Below are 21,289 nucleotides of genomic sequence, written 5' to 3'. Positions count from 1 at the left end.
TACTGTACACGAATACTTCTGAATTTTACTCATTCAGAATGTTGATTTCTTTTTAAAACTATATCATTCTACTATTAAAATATGTTATTTAAAAACTGAAACCATTCAAAACTGTTTCAACATATTCAAATAATTCAACAAAATCTGAAATATCAAATACTTCCCTCAGATTCATAAAACCCTTTGCTTCAAAATAAATGCCTTCCAATAAACAGTGGGACACCTGAATTTCATAACAACTCATTTGGAAAACCAGGAATACGTACCTGCAGCTTTGAGACTTCTGAGTTTGAAAAGAAAATCTAAAGTTAGTTCATAGATAGATGCTGGCAGAGGTCCTGAAAGCTTGGACCAATATTTGGTAGATTTGTTAAACCTACTCTTGTTTTTTGTTTATCCCTTCCTTTTTAAAAACCCTTGGTAATGTTAAAATATGCCCAAGCTTTAGGGTCCCACCTATTTTAAAGCATTTTAATAAGTATTTTCCTCTAACTGAATGCCTTTCTAACCTTGGTTGAACCAGATTTTACTTTACCTCTGGGGTTTTACTCCAAAAATAAATATATATATTTGTAAGTTATGAATTACTTCTTTGAGAAAAGAGTAGCCAACATTTTTGGCCGAGACCCTGATGAAGGGTCTCAGCCAGAAACGTTGGCTACTCTTTTCTCACGGATGCTGCCTGACCTGCTGAGTTCTTCCAGCGTTGTGTACGTATTCTTTGATCCACAGCATCTGCAGCTGTATTTTTGTGTTATGAATTACTTCTTTAAGTGCATGCCATTATTAATCTATCCTTATATCTTAGAATCTGTTTTTTTTTAAATCTCCCTTTGACAACCATTTCACACCATACAGATTCAGATTTCCCTTTTCATGTAAGGGGATAAAATAAATGTCTTGCAGATAAGTGCGGTGGTTTTATTGGATAGCTCTTTGATAGGTGTCATCGTGGAAACTACAGATTTGAAATTGATATTTTACATTGTAGGATTTTAGGATTGTATCAATGGAAACAATAACACTGGTAATCATTTTGAAAGATATATTTTCCCATTGGATCACCAGTGGAATGGGAACCCCCCTCCCAAGCAGTTTATGTACTTGCATGTTGTGGCACAGAGAAGGAGAAAAGGGAATGGTATTATATTGTTCAATGTCACGTAATGGTAATCTATCAACCTCAAATAAAGACATTTCATTGAAAACTAGGGAAGTTTGCTCTTTTATTATTCTTAGGTACATGGAGCTTAGAAAAATAGAGGGTTATGCAATAGGGAAACTCTGGGCAATTTCTAGAGTAGATTACCTGGTCGGCATGGCATTGTGGGCTGAGGGGCCTGTAATGTGCTGTAGATTTCTATGTGCTATTAATGTTCTTTATCAGGACTTCTGCAGTACTGGCAGTAATTCAGTAAATGAACTATTGTAACATGGATAAGCATGAGGAGACACTAGTCCAACACTTTTGTTTGTACTACAATTTCACTAAGCAGAGTTGAATTAGAAGATTGCACCAAAGATATATGGGTGAAATCTTCCACCCAATGGGGTATGTTGCTCTGGTGTCTACGTGCTCCTGGCTAATGAATGTAATCTTAGCCAATAGAATTGTCCTGCAGGGAAAACTTAATGCTCAAGATTCTAATTTACTACAATAATGTTCCAATAATCTGGCTTGAGCAAAATCTTGATGGTGTTGGATAAGCATTTGTTGTAGACATTGGCCATTATTCCTATTAATATGCCAACATAATTTTAATTACTTTTAGATGTCACAGAGTACTATAATAAAATTTCCAATGAATCCAGTAAGTTTTAAATGAACATGAGAAATGGGACCTTAATGTCTGATTAAAAGAAGTGCAGGAATCAGGGCCCCACTGATTTTAAAGTAAATACAGGAACTACATAACTAGTGTATAGCAGAGAACATGAACCAAAGCCCCAACATATTTAAAGAGAGCACAAGAATTAGGGCCCCGATGAGTTTGAAAAGTGCTAGATGCTGAATCATTGAACTTTCTGTACAGCTGGACATAAGATTATTGCAATTTTACTGTTTTATTAATTGTAAGGCCAGAGAAGAAACAAAGAGTACAGCAATCAAAAGACAAGAAATGCTGGCACAGTACTGCCTGTTCTCAAAGCAATTTAAGTTATGCAAACAATTCTTTTCATGTTTGGACTCCTGAGAAATGCCATAGAATTTGCTCTAAACTAGTGAATGTTGCGGTAGAGAACAATAGCACCTTGCAAGTTATACAACTGAAGTTGAAAGTTGCAATGTGTGTAGGGAGATATTATTAGCCTGCTTAAGGGCATAAGCTGTACTTCAAGTCCCTCAAAAACTTAAAACGTTTCATAAAGCATCTTCAGACAATTCCTCAATATATTTTATGCTTTACAGGTGAGGATTGACTTCATGCAGAAATTTAGTTATGCATAGGAAACATTGTTTACTTGAGGATAGATATTTCATAATATTTGGGAAGATTCAGCAGAATCAATTTTTATCATTTAATATAGAGATGCACAATGCTTTACTTCAGCACTGTAATCATGTATTACAAATTATTCTGCATTCTGTTGTTAAAATTCTATCTTAATTATACCGCACCAACTTAAAATTTGGTCCTCTGGGACAAGCAAAGAGTACTTCCTTGCTCATGATCTACAGACAACTTTTGATAAACTGGACTTCTTTAGAACAAAGTTCCTTTTGTCCCATACTCTTCAGTTTACTGCTCCTGTATTTTATACATCAAGATTCAAACATCTATTTCTTGAAGCATTGCAACATTGACTTTCCTTCCTCCATCCATAGCAATGACCAAGAAGTGGAAAATATTTCCTCCAAGCAAGTCACAACTCGAACCAATAATTGATGATCAGCGTATTAATCATTACTGATATTACATTGATAGTGCTGTTATTGGATGTAAGTTGGCAGGTAACAACTCCTGAAAGATAATTGCTGACTGACAATTAGTAAGAAAATGTGCATTAACACCAGATCCTCAGTTCTTCACTTGTATATACTTAGTTGAGTGTACCTCTTGTTATTTGCCATTGAAAATAACAATGAGCAAAATAATGTGTCCACGTGGTGGAGACTGCTTGAGAAGACTGTAAAAAAGCCCTGAATTACCTTGATATTTCTTTCCCCTTGCTTCATTTGCACAACTTTTATTTTTAATTGAAGTTATTATCTTCAATGTAACGCAAAGCATTCTGTTCAAAAAGAATACTCGATCTCTTTCTACATAACCCACATTTAAAGGATAACACAAAAGTTAACAATGAAAATTATCTACACAGTATCCCTTCACTTCCTCAGCCCTCCTCTAAATTTGCACACACACTCTTTTACCCCTCCCATCATTCTCCTGAAATATGTGACCTCAATCTTGAGGCACTGCTTAGTATCTGGAGCAAAGGAAACAGAATAAGAATGAAAGAAGTAATTTATAAGTTTCTGCTGAAGAGGTGATGCTGATACAAATATGTACATAATATCATAACCTCAATTGAGTATGTCTGAAGATGCCACAACCTTTGCCCCAGCTTCTGATTACACTTCCAGCAATCAATACTGACCCACAAAATGCTGCACTCCAATGATATTTGCTGTCTCTCCTCTTTCCCAACATTACCTCATGATTAACTTATTTGCAGCCTAGCCCGGTAATCCTCTACATCTGCACACCTTTCAACCCCTCACCAACTCCCACACATCAACCTCCAATTCTAACTCTGTTTTCATATTTCTAAAGCAAATATAAGCATATTCACACTTTGAGCTTGGTATGTCTAATCACCATTTACTGGGAATGTTCATTGATGATATTTTGATGAAACAAAGTTTAATGAAACTAAAGCATATTCATCCAATAGAAAAAAAAGATATGAATATAATCCATATTACAAAGCTCAGCAGGTTGGTTTGGCATTTGAATGTGTCATTGTGAATTCCACAAAGTCATCCAAAATCATTAGGAATGTAGTTATTCTAGGTGTATGTGACAGAACATGTGATCTGGGTTAATATATGAAAACATTAATTTCAGATCTAGTTTTAGAGAGGAAGGATATCAAGATCAGGCCTAAAAACAAATCCACATGAATCAGCTTCATCTTCCGATGTCTAGGAATAAATATCTTACCTTGGCAAAGCTTTGCAGAGTACATAGCCAATGATTCCTGCATTACTTTATTTTCCAAATAAGAGGCAGAAACTATTAGGCATCCAGCAAGTCAGGATTAATCAGCAGATAAATTAATTACTTAAATAGTAACAGATTTCTGTAAAGACAAATTTGAGCTCAAATAGCATATGTGTTTGTAGAGATAATTTATTGAATTCTTTCTTGTGCATCTTGTTCTATATCACATGATTTTTCTACAATTGTTTAAAGTTTCAGTAGGATAATGACTCATCTGGTTGATGTTGAAGTACATCATTGGTGGTTTAAAATCCTGTAAACAAGTAGTTACTTTTAAATATTTATAATTCATCTAGGTTTTTTCTTGGGTCTGAGTATGAAAGAAGAAATGAACAAACACCATGGAAAGCAGAAAAGAATGGGGATACAGGATTGATGAGGAAGATTCACAATGGTCTCAGGTCTGCAGAGAGTGTTGAGAAAGCAACTGTCTTACCTGAAGTACAATATTAGCCACAGCTTGTACTTCAGGTAGGATGCTGAAACTGAAATATGATATTGCTTCTGTTCCAAAATTCAGACCGGACTAAAGACCATATTGCCTGTGAAAGCTCTGAATTTTGAAATAAGCAGTTTCACTCACTTTACAGCACAATGCTGCAAAAGTCTCTGAAGATTTACCTGCATTCTTTCTTGCCTGCTCACACTTGTATTAGTTCATGGATGAGGGGACACAGATAAGAATTGTCCATCAACTGAGAGGCAAGCTCGATCAGTGACATTCCAGTTAGAGCCACTGCTGTACTGCTTCAGTGACATGGCTTGTCCTGACCTCAGCTGCTGACAGTATGGAGTTTTCAAAGCTGCTCTGCATCTCTCTGGTGTACCTAGGTGGTCCCAATTCCCTTCATGTCATAAAGATGCACAGAAGGGTTAATTAGATTCTCTAAGCTTCCCCGGTGTAGGTGCGTGGATGGAGAAAAACTGGTAAATTGGTTTATTATTGACACAAGTACCGATGTACAGTGAAAAACTTGTTTGGTGTACCATCCATACAGATCAACTCACTACAATAGGGCATTGAAATAGTACACAGTAAAACAATAAAGTGTGCAGAATAAAGTGCTACAGTAAAGACAAAGTGCAATGCAGGTAGACAGAAAAAGTGCAAAGTCACAATGAGGTAGGATATGTAGGCAAAAGTCCACCTCATCATGTTAGGGAACCATTCAGCAGTCATAAAAGTCAGATAGAATAACAAATCCAAAATGCTGGAGGAATTCAGCAAGTCAGACAGCATCTATGCATGGATATAAACAGTTGACAGTTTGGACTAACACACTTCATCAGGACTAGGAAGGAAGTGGGGAGCCAGAGTAAGAAGGTGAGGTGGGGGAAGGGAGGGTAAGGAGTACAAGCTGGCAGATGACAGGTAAGAGCAGGTGAGAGGAAGACAGGATGAAGTATGAAGCTGGAAGGTGATAAGTGAAAGAGGTAAAGGGCTGAAGAAAAAGAAATCTAATAGGTGTCATACCAAGCTGCAATGTATACCTTCTATGGTGGATTGGCAAAAAAACTGTTGAGGATCAAAGGGAAAAAGGCAAATTTCTTTAGCCTCATCAGGAAGTTAAGTTGCTTGTAAACTTTCTTGAAGGTGGCATCAATGTGGCTGTACCAGAACAAACAATCGATGACATTTGGTCCTTGGATCTTGAAACTTACGACCTTTACACCACTGATGTGGACAGAACCACATGTATTCTCCCCTCCCTGAAGTCAATGAGCAGCTCATTTGTTTTTATGACATTCAAAGTTTTAAAAAGTCAAAGTAAATTTTAATAATTAAGTACGTACAAGGGGTGATTGATAAGTTTGTGGCCTAAGGTAGGAGTGAATTTTAGAAAATCTAGCATATTTATTTTTCAACATAGCCCCCTCCTACATTTACACACTTAGTCCAGTGGCCGTGGAGCATATGGATCTTGGACCTCCAGAAAGTGTCCACATCAGGGGTGATTGATAGGTTTGTGGCCTAAGGTAGAAGGAGATGAGTTATACAGCTCTCGTTACATGTACATGCAGTTCAACTCTTTGAGTGATTATGCAGAAAGTTTGAAGTTAATAACTCATCTCCTTCTACCTGAGGCCACAATCAACCCTGGTGAGTTATTAACTGACGAGTTAAGAATCAATCATATTGCTGAGATTAGAAGTAACCCAAACCAGGTTAGAAACATGAATTTCCTCCCTGAAGTAATTGAAGGAACTAGATGGTGTTTTTTGACAATCCATTAATAATATTGTAATCTTATTAGCATATTAATTCAAGACAGCCATTTACTTCAATTTAAATTCCTCAACTTTCAAGGTGAGACGTGAACAAATGCCACCAGATCAATAGTCTGGGTCTCTGGATATCATTCCAGTAGCTCATTCATTACTCTCCTGAACTAAGTGTATGCCTGACTTGTAGGCTTCCAATGATGCAAGATTCAGAATCAGAATCAGATTTACTACCACCAGCATGTGACGTGCAATTTGTTAACTTAGCAGCAGCAGTTCAATGCAATACATAATATAGAAGAAATGAAAGTAATAATTAAGTAAATCAATTATAATATACAGTAGGTATATTGAATAGATTAAAAATCATGCAAAGCAGAAATAATGCACTTTAAAAGAGTGAGGTAGTGTTCATGGGTTCAATGCCCAGTTAGGAATTAGATGGCAGAGGGGAAAAAGCTGTTCCTGAATCACTGAGTGTTTGCCTTCAGGCTTCTATACCTCCTACCTGATGGTAACAGTGAGAAAAGGGCATGACCTCAGTGCTGGGGGTCATTAATAATGGACACTGCCTTTCTGAGACACCGCTCCCTGTAGATGTCCTGGGTGCTTTGTAGGCTAGTACCCAAGATAAAGCCGACTAAATTTACGACCCTCTGCAGCTTTTTCCATCCTGTACAGTAGCCCCGCCACCCCCCACCCCACACCAGACAGTAATGCAGCCTGTCAGATGTCTTTTTTTTGTTGATATACCAAATCTCTTCAAACTCCAAATGAAGTATAATCGCTGCCTTGCCTTCTTTATAGCTGCATCGATATGTTGGGACCAAGTTGGGCCCTCAAGGATCTTGAAACCCAGGAACCTGAAACTGCTCACTCTCTCCACTTCTGATCCCTTTCTTAAGGTTCACAGGCCAGGTTCTGCAACTTATCAATGAGGATTGTGAGAGTGATGGTGTTAAATGCTGAGCTATAGTCGATGAACAGCATCCTGACATAGGTGTCCAGGTGGTCTTAGATCATGTAAAGAGCCATTGAGATTGTGTCCATCATTGACATAATGTATCAACAGGCAAATTGCAACAGATCCAGGTTCTTGCTGAGGCAGGAGTTCAGTCTAGACATGACCAACCTCTCAAAGCATTTTATCACTGTAGATATGAGTGCTACTGGGTGATAGTCATTAGGGAAGCTCACATTATTCTTCTTAGGCACTGGTATAATTGTTGCCTTTTTGAACTTCCTCTCATAGCAGTGAGAGGTTGAAAATGTCCTTGAATACTCCCGCCAGTTGGTTGGCACAGGTTTTCAGAGCCTAACCAGGTACTTTGTCGGTGCCTTACCAGGTACTTTGTTGGTGCCTTGTGAGGGTTCACCCTCTTTAAAGACAGCCTAACATCAGGCTCTAAGACAGAGATCACAGAGTCACCAGATGCAGCAGGGATCTTCACATCTGCAGTTATAATATCCCTTTCAAAACAGGCATAGAAGGCATTGAGTTCATCTGGTAGTGAAGCATTGCTGCCATTCATACTATTGGGTTTCGCTTTGAAGGAAGTAATGTCTTGTAAACCCTGCCAGAGTTGTTATACATCTGATGTTGCCTCCAACCTCGTTCAAAATTGGCTTTTCATCCTTGAAATAGCCCTCTGTAAGTCATACCTGGTTTTCTGGTGCAGACCTGGGTCGCCAGCCTTGAATGCCACAGATCTAGCCTTCAGCAGACAAAGTGCTTCCTGATTCATCACAGCTTTTGGCTTGGGAACATACAGCAAGTTTTTGTAGGCACACACTCCCATCCACAATGGTTTCAATTAAGTTTGTAACAACTGCAGCATACTCATCCAGATTTGAAGATAAATCTCTGAATACAGTCCAGTTCACTGATTCAAAGCAGTCCTGTAGGCGCTCCTGTGCTTCCCTTGACCAAGCTTTCTTGGTGCTCACTACTGTTGCTGCAGTCTTCAGTCTCTGCCTATACTCAGGGAGTAGAAGTACAGCTGGGTGATCAGACTTCCCGAAGTAAGGGCATGGAATAGCATGATAGGCATTCTTGATGGTGATGTAACAATGGTCCAGTGTGTTGTTTCCTCTATTACTGCAAGTGATCTGTTGATGGTAATTGCTTAGTGATGTTTTCAGCCTCCATTAATTGTACATAAATTATATTTGATTCTGATATCTTTCCCCTTTTTTTCCAGTTGTGAAGAAGGGTCTCACCCCAAAATGTCACCTTTTTTTTTCATTTCCATGGATGCTGCCTGACCTGCTGAGTTCATCCAGCATTTTGTGTGTGTTGCTTTGTACTACATGTGCCTTATGAGAAGATACAGTTTACCTTGACTGAAATTAATTTAACTTTCTCCATGTGCAACTAAGCTATGACCACAAGACCTCATTGCATGCAGGTTTAAGGCTAATCTACTGGCAACGGTCAAGATTCATTTACTCTGCTGTTGATGTGGCAAACTAGAGTGCCCAGCTAATCTACAGCTCTCTCTGCCTTTCAATTGCAAAATCCGAATGTAATGCCAAGTACCTTACTTATTCCTCTTTCCTCATCCATGTTATAAACTACAAGCTATTTATGTAGCTTAATCATTATAACACTGGAATTAGTGTATTAAATTGTTGCTCAGGTTGTATATCTTAAACATGAGAAAGTCTTTAGGTGCTGGGAATCCAAAGCAACAGACACAAAATGCTGGAGGAACTCAGCAGACCAGACAACATCTAAAAAAATGAATATATATGGATATGAATAATACAAATGAAAATGGGAGAATACTTCCATTGCCAAGCCATCAAAATCAAGTTCAGGTAGGGTATAGCCTTCCAACATAGAGCAATAATCTTAAAGGAGACTCTGCATGACAAATTAGAGCCCAGACATCAAAATCAGTGAACACCATTGGTAGCCTTTCAAGTGACGGAACTAGCTTTAAGTTGTGGAACCACTGCTGTTCTGTCCAGTTAATGATCATTACAGTCAGCACCGATTTCACACAGCAATTCTGCAGATGGAAGGACATAAATATGTAATATTAATCAAAGGGAATTGGTTAATTGTGCACGGTGATCTCCGGACTCATTTTTGGAGGTTACCTAATTCAAATTCCCCCGTTGTTAAATAATATATATATTTTATGAAACTCTATTTCATTCATTTTAATCTAATTCTGCTCTTGCCACCACAGTCTAGCTGGCCTTTCCTTTTCTTGTGCTGGTGTAGATTATTGTTAAAGACTGAGAGGTGATTAGCTAGTTGTATAGAAGCTAGCTGAATAAGGTAATACAGATGAACATGGATCGAGCAAGGATGGTAATGGTAAACATATGCAAGCTTATAATAACAGACAAGATCATTCTATTTTGAGATGTTTTGAAGATGCTTTCGGAGAAGTGCCAGTGGACCTTGTGCCATGGGACGGCAATACAAAGAGACCAGTTTTTTTTTTAAACACAGTGTAAAGGTGTGGAAATGTTGCCATAGTATTAATTCTCAAACCCCCTTCCTAACCTTTACATCAGTTCTTAACACCATTTGTGTCATATACATAGTTATTACATTGCACTTAGCATTGAGTGTGTTGAAACGCTGCAAATAAAAACTCCTGTCCAGTCCTGATGAAGGGCCTTAACCTGAAACATGGGATGTTTATTTCCCTTCAGTGACTCTGAGTGACTTTTGCTGATAACCTACACCATTTTGTGTGTTCAAGATTTCTAGCATTTGCGGAACCTCTTGCATACCTGTTCAAGTAGCAGTGGTGAGATTGACCACAAGAAGTGTCCCCGTTTCTCCTGAATCCACAGCAAACTATGGTAAGGTAAAACTTGCATTCTGCTAGTGGCCATTGCTTGGTGTGAAGTGGCTGCTGAGCCTGAGTGGATTCATTTCTGCTCTACTCATCACTTCTCCATTCCTAGAAGAGAAAGGGAAGAGCAAAACATCAGAATCAGAATCTGGTTTAACATCTGGTTTGTGATTTTGCGGAAGCTCTACAGAGCAATACATAATTTAAAAAAAAAATCTGCTTCCCCATTCCACAGCTGAGCTCTCGAAGAAGACTGATGTGATTTCCATTGACTTCTCCTTCCTGAAGTTCACAATCAGACCCTTGGTCTTACTGATGTTGAATGCCAGGTTGTTGCTGCAACAGCTGTCAACCAGCTAAACTATATCACACCTTTACATCTCCTCATCACCATGTGGAAGTCTGCCAGTGACAGTTGTGACTTCACCAAATTAACTGAGTGTGTCTAACCACACAGTCAAGGGAGTAGAGAGAGTAGAGCAGTGGGCTAAACACTTGAAGTACTTGGAAGCACTTGGTCTTGAAGTGCATTGGTGCTGATTACCAGTGAGATGGAATGGAATTATGATGTTACTGCAATCATAGTGTTACGTACCCCGTAACTGGGTCACTTACCAGCAAAGATAGAGAGGTCCGTTGAAGTCTGATGGTACTATTTTTAACAGTATTTATTGATAAAAATACACAAAAATAATATCAATGCAACCATACAGATAATATACGTCGTCAATACTAAATCTAAAAGCATGGGTATAATAATAATCAATAAGAAATAACTCTATCGTTGTCTAGGGGATAATGTACTATCCCATGGAAATATAAAAGTCACTCAAGTTCATTCAAGCTGCAGGCTGCAGCCTTTGGTTGGAGTCAAGAGAGAGAGTTTAAAACTTGCCCATTCCTTTTCTGATGTCAATCCTTCGAGAGTCGTTGGGGCTGATTTCTCCATTGTTTTAGCTAAAGCCGTGGTAAAGGCCTACCAATTCCGAGGCAAACGGAAAAGGACGCACGTGGGCTTTCCACCAGCTTTCGCTATTACGCTGTTACAGGATTTCTAGCGTTTCTTCTGGTGCGTCTGAAAGAGGTTGTTCCCCAGACCCTCTTTTATCCTTACTCCCGGGGTCTCAGATGTCAATCAGGTTGGGGAGGATGCCATCCCCCCAACCAGCCCACGTTGCTCCTTCCTTGAGGACATCGATGAATAGCGCAGTGCTCAATACACAATTCCGTCTCCAAGAGACAATGGCCGGTTCCCATGGCTTTGAAATCGCTGAGGGCCAGGACATTCCAAATGTCTCTCTCTCATTTCCTGGGTCTCCTGACAAGAATTAATAGCGATCTTGCGATTCTCAAAAAGGAGGGGGCACAGGCGTAACACCCCCTTTCTTCAACGCATTTTTACCATCGGTAAAAACGAAGTAATACAGAGTCTTACAGGATTTTAGAATCTAACACAATACAAAAGAAACAGCTGAAGGAAGGGTAGGATAAACAGCTTAATTTTCTTGGGTATTTTCAAATTCAAAGTCAAATTCAAAGCCAAAGTCAAAATATTCTTATCGGAGTACATATAAACAACCATATCCTACCTTTAGATTCATTTTCTTGCAAGCATATGCATGAAAATAATTACAATCAAATTTATGACAAAAAATACAGAAACAAATATTGCCAGACAAGGAATGTGCAAAAGAAGACAAATTGTACAAATAAAAATTAATAAATAATAATGCTGAGAACATGATTTGTAGAGTTCTGGAAAGTGAGTCTGTAGTTTATGGTAACATTTCCAAGTTGAAGTTATCCATGCCAGTTCAAGAGCCTGATTATTGTAGGGTAATAACTGTTGTTGAACTTAGTTGTGTGGGACTGAAGGTTCCAGCATCTCCTGCCCAGTGGTAGTAGTGAGAAACAAGGATGATCTGGATGGTGGGGGCTGTTGATCATGAGTGCTGCTTTCTTCTGGCAGTGCTCCTTGTAGACGTGTTCAATAGAGGGGAGGATGCGGCCTTTGATAGGCTAGGCTGTAGCCACCAATCTTAGACCTTTCCATTTCTGAGTACTGGTGTTTCCATACCAGGCCGTGATGTAATCAATTGGAATACACTCCACTGCGCACCTCTAGAAGTTTATCATAGTTTTAGGTGACATTCTGAATCTAAGCAATCTTCTAAGAATTTAAAGGCACGATCATGTCTTCTTTGCGATAACACTTGAGTGCTGGTCACAGAACCAATCTTCTGATATGATAATGACAAGGCATATAATGTTACTGTACCTCTCTGTCTCTGATCCGCTAATGAGGACTGCCTCATGGACCTCCAGCTTCTTCCCCCTGTAGACAGTATTCAACTCTTAATTTTTGCTGATGTTGAGTTTGTTGTTGTGGCACCATTCAATCCAACTTTCTATCTTCCTTTAATATGGTAATTTGTCACCACCTTTTATTTGGCCAACAGTGGTTTCATCAGCAAACTTAGGCATGGCATTAAAGCTGTACTTATCCATACAGTCATGGGTGTAAAGTGAGTAGAGTGGGGTGTACATCTGAGCACACACAGCCTTGAGGAGCACCAGCATTGCTGATGATTTTGGGAGAGACTGGGATCTGCAAGTGAGGATGTTGGAGCCAGTTGCACAGGAAGGTTTTGAGGCTCAGGCATTGATTAGTTTCAAAGCGATGATAGTGTTGAATATTAAGCTGTAGTCAATGAAGAACAAAAATAATTCTCATTCAATGCAAGTTTTCGTAAAATTTTGTTGTAGATCTATGTGTGTGTCCGAGATGTGGGTGAAGTTCTCAATGAATACTTCTCAAATAATTTCACCGAGGATAAGAATGTGGAAGCTAGTTAGGCCAAGGTGGAGTTAGTGGATAATTGATCTAATGGTTGTGAAGACAAAGGCATCTCAGAGCAGTAGATGTAGTGTATGTGGATTTCAGCAAGGCATTTGATAAGGTACCCCATGCAAGGCTTATTGAGAAAGTAAGGAGCCATGGGATCCAAGGGGACATTACTTTGTGGATCCAGAACTGACTTGCCCACAGAAGGCAGAGTGGTTGTAGATAGGTCATATTCTGCATGGAGGCTGGTGACCAGTGGTGTGCCTCAGGGATCTGTTCTGGGACCCCTAATCTTCGTGATTTTTATAAATTACCTGGATGAGGAAGTGGAGGGTTGGATTAGTAAATTTGCTGATGACACAGAGGTAGGGGATGTTGTGGATAGTGTGGAGGACTGTCAGAGGTTACAGCAGGACATTGATAGGATGCAACACTGGGCTGAGAAGTGGCAGATGGAGTTCAAACCAGATAAGTGTGAGGTGGTTCATTCTGGTAGGTGAAACGTGATGGCAGAATATGGTATTAATGGTAGGACACTTGGCAGTCTGGAGGATCAGAGGGATCTTGGGGTCCAAGTCCATAGGACATTCAAAACTGCTACGCAAGTTGACTTTGTGGTTAAGGAGGATGCGGTGCATTAGCCTTCAGCAATCGTGGGAATGAGTTTAAGAGCCAAGAAATAATGTTGCAGCTATATGGGACCCTGGTCAGACCCCCATGGAGTACTGTGCTCATTTCTGGTCCCTTCATTACAGGAAGGATGTGGAAATGATAGAAAGGGTGCAGAGGAGATTTACAAGGATGTTGCCTGGATTGGGGAGCATGCCTTATGAAGATAGGTTGAGTGAATTCGGCCTTTTCTCTTTGGAGCAACGGAGGATGAGAAGTGACTTGATAGAGGTGTATAAGATAATGAGAGGCCTTGATCATGTGGATAGTCAGAGGCTTTTCCGCAGGGCTGAAATGGCTAGCATGATAGGGCATAGTTTTAAGGCGCTTGGAAGTAGGTACAGAGGAAATTCAGGGGTAAGTTTTTTTACGCAGAGAGTGGTGAATGCGTGGAATGGGCTGCTGGCAATGGTGGTGGAGGCGGAAATGATAGGGTGTTTTAAGAGACTCCTGGATGGATACATGGAGCTTAGAAAAATAGAGGGCTATGGGTAAGCCTAGGTAGTTCTAAGGCAAGGACATGTTCGGCACAGCTTTGTGGGACAAAGGGCCTGTATTGTGCTGTAGGTTTTCTATGTTTCTAAAAGGTTAGTGTAGTTTCAAGTATCACAAGGGGAGGAGATGGGTGCGCAGTTCAACGAGTAGGAGGTGCGGATGGATTCAATGTGATTCAATCCAATATGCTTTTACAGTATGCTACAATCCATCCATCTAATCATAATAATATGTTGTGAGCCCGACTTTGATAGGAAGTAAATATATAATTAGAATGCATTATACAATTTATTGAATCTTCTGTAAGTATTTAAAAATAAATATCTATTCATTCAGAGCTATCATCTGTTATGAACAAGTATACACACCTTGTATGAAAATAGGTTAAGTGAAAATTCTTTCACTGCCCTTACATAATAAATCAGTGCCATCTGGAAATGATAGTGACCTGACCTTAAAAATAACAGCATTGCAGTGGTTTTCTTTTTTTGGTCACTCTCAATCTTGATTTCATCTTGTTATAAATCAACCTTTATTATTACTTCTTTGCTCTGCTAATTGAGAAACTGCCAGGTTTCCTTTGTATTAAATGAAAGAACAAGTGATGAAAGTACCTCCTCAATGAGAGTGAATCACACTGATTTGCATGATGCCATCTGGAATTTCAGGGCTTGTTAAAAATTTTCATTCAGACAATTTAATGACCTTTTAAGGGCAATTATGTCACCACAGCATTAATGTTTGACAGTCTACATTTATAATTTAAAGCAATTTCATTGCAATTCACAGTAAACTGTTAAATGCATCTAAGTGAACTTGCATACCAAAATGAATTTTACATATTGAGGTTTAAAGGCCAGGTTACAAGGTTTTCTACTTTCTCTATAAAATAATTGATAAAATTGATATAATTGATAAAATCACTGATGCTTTTAAGAGTTGAAGAATTCTGCCAACACCAAACATTTTGCAACAGCAACTTAGCCATCATTTTCTCCTGTGCTGTTCAGAATGGATTGCCATGGATGATGATTACATCATAATTAACTGTTTTATCTGAAGTGTCATTGCCAAAGAGATAAACAGCTCAGAAACAGACCCTTCTGCCCAACTCATACATGCTGGCCAAGATTTCTTCGTGAGCTAGTCATACTGCTTATATTTAGTCTTTATTCATTTAAATCTATCCTATTCATGAATTTCTCTAAATGTTCTTTAAACACTGTAATTGTATCCACTTCTAGCAGTTCTTAAGACAGCTTGTTCCATTATATTCACAACCAGAAGATATGTAGTCAATTGTGTTGATATACAATGATCATACATGGCACCCCGTGATCACTTTAGAGCCACTGTAATCTTCAATATTGCCTGATGGCAAATGTAATAGATGCTACTATTTGCAAATTGAACTTCCTATGGTGAATGAAAATGCTGTGACATTATTACTGTGGTGAACTACATATACCTGTCTGGACACGCCCCCCCCCCCCCCCCCCCCCCGCTGACTGCTCCTGTGGCTCCTCCCACAGACCCCGGTATAAAGGCGATTGGAGGCACAGACCCTTCCTCAGTCTCCAGGATGTTGTGTGATGGTCACTTGCTGCTTGTGCTTTCTTCCAGCCAATAAAAGCCTACCTTAACCCATGTCTCAGAGTTATTGATGGTGCATCAATTATAGGGGCAGAATCTGAAGGATCATGGGAGAGTGAAGATGGTTGCTTCAGTACTTGGAAACCTGTTCAGAGATCAGGACAAACGAGGCATGTGGATGGCTATTAGAGCCGGGGAGAGATGCTTGGAGATCTGTGCCCAAGTTAAGTGAGTGGAGTCTTCTTTGGAGAGGGATACGTTGAGTGTCTGGAGATCATATCATGTTGGGGAGAAAAGTTACTGGATATTGGGACCTTTGGAGGCAGCCAGACCTGTATTTTGGACTTCATTAAAAGCAGTTTGGAGTACAAGTACAGAAGATTTTTGTAGTTTTACAATGCCTGGAATACCTTGTGCAGCTTCAATGACTGTACAGAGACAAATATACTCATCTTCAATATAACCCAGATGAATTAAGTCAATGGATTCAAGAGTATAGAAAAAAATAAGAGAGGGCTGCATCGGAACATGTAAGATTCAGAAAGGAGTTGCAAAGATCTGTGTAATATTTTGTAACTCCAAAACATAAAACTAATTAAAAGCAAAAAAACGAAGCCAGGAATGCACATATTAGTTTTGCTTTTACTTTAGTAAGACACACACGTATGACTTGGTGCCATGATGATATATGCCATTCATTTACTTTTACGTAAAACCATTAATAAATTACTTACGCAAACAAAGAAAAATCAAACAATATATTTACAACATTACTTAAATATTACCAAAATATTAAATACACAGCAATTTGTATAGTAATGCTGTTTCTTGGTCTTGGACAGGCAGCAGAAGGTTTGAAGGAAAGCCTCTCCAATATAGTAAATAGGGGAGAGAGAAGGAAAGAACACCTGAGCTACTGAGATGTAACTGGTGAGTTAATGAATGTGAGGAACTCAGCTCGTGCAATGTCCAATTGTCACTGTGGCAATACAGCAAACTGCAGTACATACAGTATATTGTATACTGTTCTTTCTGCACACAACTACTCTAGCCTCTACATTACTACTTATATCTCATCTCTTTCATTTCCCTTAAATTTCCTACAGTCTCTTTATTGCCATAATCATACATTCTTCCCATCTAATTGTCTGGTTAAGGTGGAGTCCATGTACAGGGTTCTGTCATGCACATGACCCTGACACATCTAGAAAACAAGGTCACTTATGAAGGATTCATGAACTGCTCATCCTACGCCATTCAATGAAAAGGCTACACATCATCTATACCAAGACCAACAGACTCAAGATATATACATCAATCAGCATATACAACCTTGAGATTTGTTTTCTTCCAGGCATAGAAAATCCAAGAGCACAATAGAAACAACAAAAAAACCCACTCAACAGGACAACCAATAACCAATGTGCAAAAGACTACAAGCTATGCAAATACAAAAGGAAAAAAAATAAACAATAAATATTGAGAACATGAATTGAAAGTGAGTCCATAGGTTGTGGGTGCAATTTAGTGATGGGGCGAGTGAAGTTATCACCTCTGGTTCAAAATCCTGATGATTGAGAGGTAATAACCGTTCCTGAAGCTGGTGGTATGGATCCTGATACTCTGTCCCTTCTTCCTGATGGCAACAGTGAGATGAGAGCATACACTGAGTGGCGGTGGGTGGCGAGGGGGGGATGTGGGAGTCCTCGATGATGTATGCTACTTTCCTGCGACAATGTTCTCAATGGTGAACAGGTCTTTACCCATAATTATCTGGGCCGTATCCAATACTTTTGTAGGATTTTACATTCAAGGGCATTAGTGTTCCAGTACAAAGCCCACTCACATCTACAGAACTTTGTTGAAGTTTTAGATGTCATGCTGAATCTTCGTGAGCTTCTAAGGAAGTAGAGGTACTGCCATGCTTTCTTCGATGCTTACACACCTGGAATGGCAGGTTATGCTCAACAATGAAAGATGTAAAGTACACCTCAGATCTAGTGACCTTCTCTGTCAGACTTTGGTTTTCGCTGAAAAGAACTGTGAAATACTTGAGCAGCCTTCCCTGCGCTTAGCCTCCCTAATACGTTGTGGTCCCTAAAAGAAATAAAAGACTAAGTTGTATCCTTATTATATTGTCTTATGTAATACTTTGTTTAGTGATTTTGTCTAATCTGTAAACCAAGTTGGGTATACGCAGAAAATGTAACATTAAAATATGTACTTAATTATCATGGAGTCTTTTTCTATTCTATTACAACTTTAAGCAAGTCTACAGGAAGTTAGGCCTCATCATGTAGGACATCAATAGAGTAGCTCCTTAGCAGCTAGCCAGCTAGTTTAAATAACATTAGCTATGCTAATGAATGAATGACAACTAATAAACTCACCTCAACATGTCTTTTACAGTCATTTAACCCACCATGGGCAATAGAAAAGTCACTGTTACAAACAGTGCAGCAAGCAACACTGTCATTACTTTTGACCCCTTTTAGGCAGGGGTAAACTTTTGTGTAGTCCAGGGTGAAGTACGTTTTATATTTTCTTTTTTTGGAACAATTTGCCATGGCGGTGCAGGACACTAAACTGAACTGATGGACAATGAAAAAACACAAAGGTTGACTGTAAAGCACGCCCACAGAAAAAACTGATAGGTCTACTTAGCAGAAAGAGAGACCAATCAGGATGCGTGCTTTTACTCTTACTCCCGCTCCCGATTTCTGGGATATTGTATATAATTTGCGGGCGTCAGGGAGCCGCTATCATAAGCAGGAGACTCCCGGAACTTCCAGGAGAGGTGGGATGTCTGAAATTGCACTTACCTGCTGGAATCCAGGTAGGATCCTCTGAAATGATAGCCCTGAGGAATTTAAAGTTGCATCAAATTGTAACAATCATTTCATTCTTCTTTATACTTTTCCTTTGAAGAATAGAATAAATAACCTTGAATCTTGAATTTGGAATACAGAAAGTAGATAGAGAGCCTAGTGATGTGGTATCATGACAACAATCATTCCCACAATGTCAACAAAACAAAAGAGCTAATCATTTCTCTTCAGGAAGGGGTCAGTACACATATTCCTGCTTATATCAATGGTGCTGAGATTGACAGGGTTGAGAATTTCAAGTTCTTAGGAGTGAATATCACCTATAGCTTCTGGTCCAGCCATATTTTTGCCATGGACAATAAAACTCACCCGTGTTTATATGGCATCCAGAGGCTATGGAAATTAGACCTGTCCCTTGTTAACCCTCTATAATTTTTTTTGTCAATGCACTGTAGAAAACATCCTATCTGGATGCATCATAGCTTGGCATGGCAATTGCTCTGATAGTGACTACAAAAAACTGCAGAGAGTTGTGGACAAAGTTCATTACAGCACGAAAACCAACCTTTCCTTCATGAACTCTGTCTATGCTTCTTTGTGCTTTGGTAAAACAGTCAACATAATTGGATATCTCACCCATCCCAGATATTCTTCTCTTCTTGCTCCTCCCATCTAACAGATGATACAAAACCCTGAAAGCACCACCAGGTTCAAGAACAGCTTCTATCCTGCTGTAACATTAATGACAAAAAGATGGACTTTGTCTTTACAATTGACTTAAATTCGATTTTACACCTTATTGTCCATCTACACTACACTTTCTCTGTACTGTAACACTTTATTCTCCACTCTCTCTTTGTTTTACCTTGTTCCACTTCAACGCACTGTTGTAATACATTGATCTGTCTTAATAGTCTGCAAGACAAGTTTTTCCACTTTAACTCAGTACACGTAACAATAATAAAATAACTTACCAATTTATCAACTTGCACTTTAGTACTCACGGTTTGTTACTCATTTCCTGAGAAGACAGGGTATAATATTTGTGAGGAAAGGATGTCAAACATTGTTTTCTCTTGCCACCCTATCACCTGTAAAAATTCTATTCCCATTTCTCATTTCCATCACCTCCACTGCATCTGTTCCCAGAATGTGGCTTTCCATTCCAGGACATTACGAAGGTCACCCTTCTTCAAAGAATGGTGCTTCCCTCTATCCATTATTGATACTGCCCTCTCCTGCATCTCCTCCATTCTCCAGACATCCATGCTCACCTTATCTTCCTGCCGTCTTCAGGGTGATAGAGTTCCTCTTGTCCTTACCTACCACCCCATCAACCACCACACCCAACAAATCATTCCCCGCAAATTCCGCCATCTCCAAAGAGATCCCACCACTCAACATATCTTTACCTCTCCCCCCTGCCACAGGGATCATTCCTTCCGTGATTCCCTTGTCCATTCATTCCTTCCCACTAGTCTCCCCCCAGCACATCCCTGTACGTGGCCTTGGTGCTGCATCTGCCCACACACTCCACCCTCACCTCCATTCTGGGCTCCAAACGGTCCTTCCAGGTGAGGCAGTTCTTCATCTGCAAAACTGCTGGGGTCATCTACTATGTCCGGTGATCCTGATACGGTGTCCTCTACCTTTGTGAAACCCGTCGCAAGTTGGGGACCATCTGGTTGAGCACCTCTGCTGTATCCACACAAGTGGAACTTCCCAGTGGCTAAATTTTTTAATTCCGATTCCCATTTCCATTCTGACATGTCGGTCCGTGGCCTCCTGTTGTGTCAAGATGGTGCCACCCTCAGGATGGAAGAGCAACACCTTATATCCATCTGGGTAGCCTTCAACCTGTTAGCATGAATATTGATTTCTCTATCTGGTAAAAAAAGATTCCCCCTCTCCCCTCTTCCTCTATTCCCCACACTGAGCTCTTCACTTCTCCTCTTCTCACCTGCTATCACTTCCCTCTGGGTCCCCTCCTCTTTTCCTTTCTCCTATGGTCCACTCTCCTCTCCTATCAGATTCCTTCCTCTCCAGATCCTGACCTTTCCCACCTACCTGGCTTCACCTATGACCTTCCAGTTACTGTCCTTCTCCTCCCTCCCACCTTTCATACTTGCGCCTTCGTCCTTCCTCCACTATCCTGAAGAAGGGTCTTGGCCCAAAACATCGGCTGTTTATTCACTTCCACAGATGTTGACTAACCTGCTGAATTCCTCCAGCATTTTATGGGCATTGCATTGTTTTCAATTTGACTGTGAAGTTTCGCAGTTGCACTTTATGTAAACATTAATAATACTTAACAAAGTTCCCATGGATTCACTTTGAAAAGTGGCATTTTTTTTAAAGAAAAAATCTGCATATTCAGAATAAAACTTTACATTATGAGCAATACACACGAAATGCTGGAGGAACTCAGCAGGCCAGGCAGCATCGATGGAAAAGAGTAAACAGTCGATGTTTCAGGCCAAGACCCTTTGGCTGTACATTCCGGCTTGAATATACTCAACAACAGAACTTCGATCGCATTCCTGGATTGAGAATTTCAAAGATTCACCAGACCTTGGGCTAACTATTATTTTA

At 39.6% G+C, this 21,289-nt stretch overlaps 1 long non-coding RNA gene across 1 annotated transcript; it reads right to left on the bottom strand.

Annotated features, from left to right (window-relative positions):
• Window positions 1–17,374: 17,374 nt before the first annotated feature.
• LOC140725918 (uncharacterized) lies at window positions 17,375–20,521 on the bottom strand. Its single transcript, XR_012098517.1, has 3 exons — window positions 20,241–20,521; window positions 19,672–19,718; window positions 17,375–17,966 (listed from the first exon to the last, which is right to left on the bottom strand). It is a non-coding gene; the product is annotated as an uncharacterized lncRNA (long non-coding RNA).
• Between the last annotated feature and the right edge of the window lie 768 nt (window positions 20,522–21,289).

The sequence above is a fragment of the Hemitrygon akajei genome, chromosome 4 (genome assembly GCF_048418815.1).
Source record: "Hemitrygon akajei chromosome 4, sHemAka1.3, whole genome shotgun sequence".
NCBI lineage: Eukaryota > Metazoa > Chordata > Chondrichthyes > Myliobatiformes > Dasyatidae > Hemitrygon > Hemitrygon akajei.
This window is presented reverse-complemented; position numbering and strand designations above follow the sequence as displayed.